Source organism: Myotis brandtii, unplaced genomic scaffold (assembly GCF_000412655.1).
Source record: "Myotis brandtii unplaced genomic scaffold, ASM41265v1 scaffold199, whole genome shotgun sequence".
Classification (NCBI taxonomy): Eukaryota; Metazoa; Chordata; class Mammalia; order Chiroptera; family Vespertilionidae; genus Myotis; species Myotis brandtii.
Window position 1 is genome coordinate 2,541,763 of NW_005357414.1, and position 1,669 is coordinate 2,543,431.

Genomic DNA, 1,669 nt, shown 5'->3' on the forward strand with positions numbered 1-1,669 from the left:
ATTTCTCCAAAAATTAAAACTCGAATTACCATGTGAGTCAGCAATACCACCTCTGGTTGATTATCTGAAGAAAATAAAAACACTAATTCTAAAAGATGTATGCACCCCTATGTTCATTGCAGCATTATTTACAACTAGTGGCCCGGTGCACAAAATTCGTGCTCAGTTATCAAAACTTCTGCCTGTTGTCGCTCGTACAATTCATCACATATATTTGCATTCATTAATAAAGGATAGTCCGGAAGTTTGAAATGTGAACATTTCATTCCATGCAATGTGAATACCTCCTGAATTTCGTTAAGGGCATGCATTTCACAGTTCACACAGGCCCCTTCTCTTCAGTGCAATTTGGGTGCCGCCATCTTGTGTTACGGGAACCCCGCCTCTGCTGTGGGGGCTGCCATCTTGTTACTGTGTGACAGCCAATTTGCATATTCCCTCTATTAGATAGGTTGTTAAATGTCTTAAAAAACATTTTAGCATTTTATTTATACCAAATGTTATAATTTCAACACCTAATCAATATAAACATTTTAATGAGAATGTTTACATTTTTTTCATAATTGAAATCCAGTGTGTACTTGACACTTTCTGCACATTTCAGTTCGGACATGCCCAATTCCATGTGCTTAATGGCCACACGTGGCTGGGAGCTCCCCCGTGGTTGACACAGGGGTCTGCCTTTCATGGGGCATTGAGGTGTGTCTTGTGTTTGAAGTATTGACATAAATGCTATACATGATATTGGACAGTGGGCGTGGTGAGGACAGGGTCCCATGATGACGTAAATGCTGCAGGTGCATTGGACGGTGGGCGTGGTGAGGACAGGGTCCCATGATGACGTAAATGCTGCAGGTGCATTGGACGGTGGGCGTGGTGAGGACAGGGTCCCATGATGACGTAAATGCTGCAGGTGCATTGGACGGTGGGCGTGGTGAGGACAGGGTCCCATGATGACGTAAATGCTGCAGGTGCATTGGACGGTGGGCGTGGTGAGGACAGGGTCCCGCGATGATGTGCTTTTGTTTTCTTCACAGTGCACAGCGCCTCAATCTGCAGGTAACAGGCACTCACTTAGCGGGTTGAATGAACTAACATATTAACGAAGGAGGAAAGGCACGAATGAATAAAAGAAATGGAAACACCAAAGGGCCAGTTTTTAATCTGGGAAATACCACGTCAATCGATATAGTCCTGTGATCCCCGGCTATTGGGCTTACTCGATGCAGACAATTTTACCAAGTTCCATCTCCAAATTTTACTAACCATTCACTATAAGCAGAATCCTCTGATGTCATATTTGTTTTAAGAGACAACTTTCTGAAACATCCCCAAACATCACAGTACTTTAAACTCGTTTGCACTATGGTCTATCACATAGCATGCAGCGCAATACTGAGACATTGTCGAAAATCCCCTCCAAGAAGGAGAAATTTCCCACCAAATACAAGATTCAAATTCATAATTTCTCTTAGTAATCTGTCTATGGTGTTTATAGCATGACTGGTTGCCATGGTGCATTCATCAATAATAAGTTGGGACTTTTTAATGGTTTTAGCAACTTCGCTCTTTATATCGAGTCTAGAAATTGAAGTTTCTTTTAATGGAATTGGTAATTTATATTGGGCATGAAAGGTTCTTCCACCAAGAAGTAAATTTGCAGCAATTC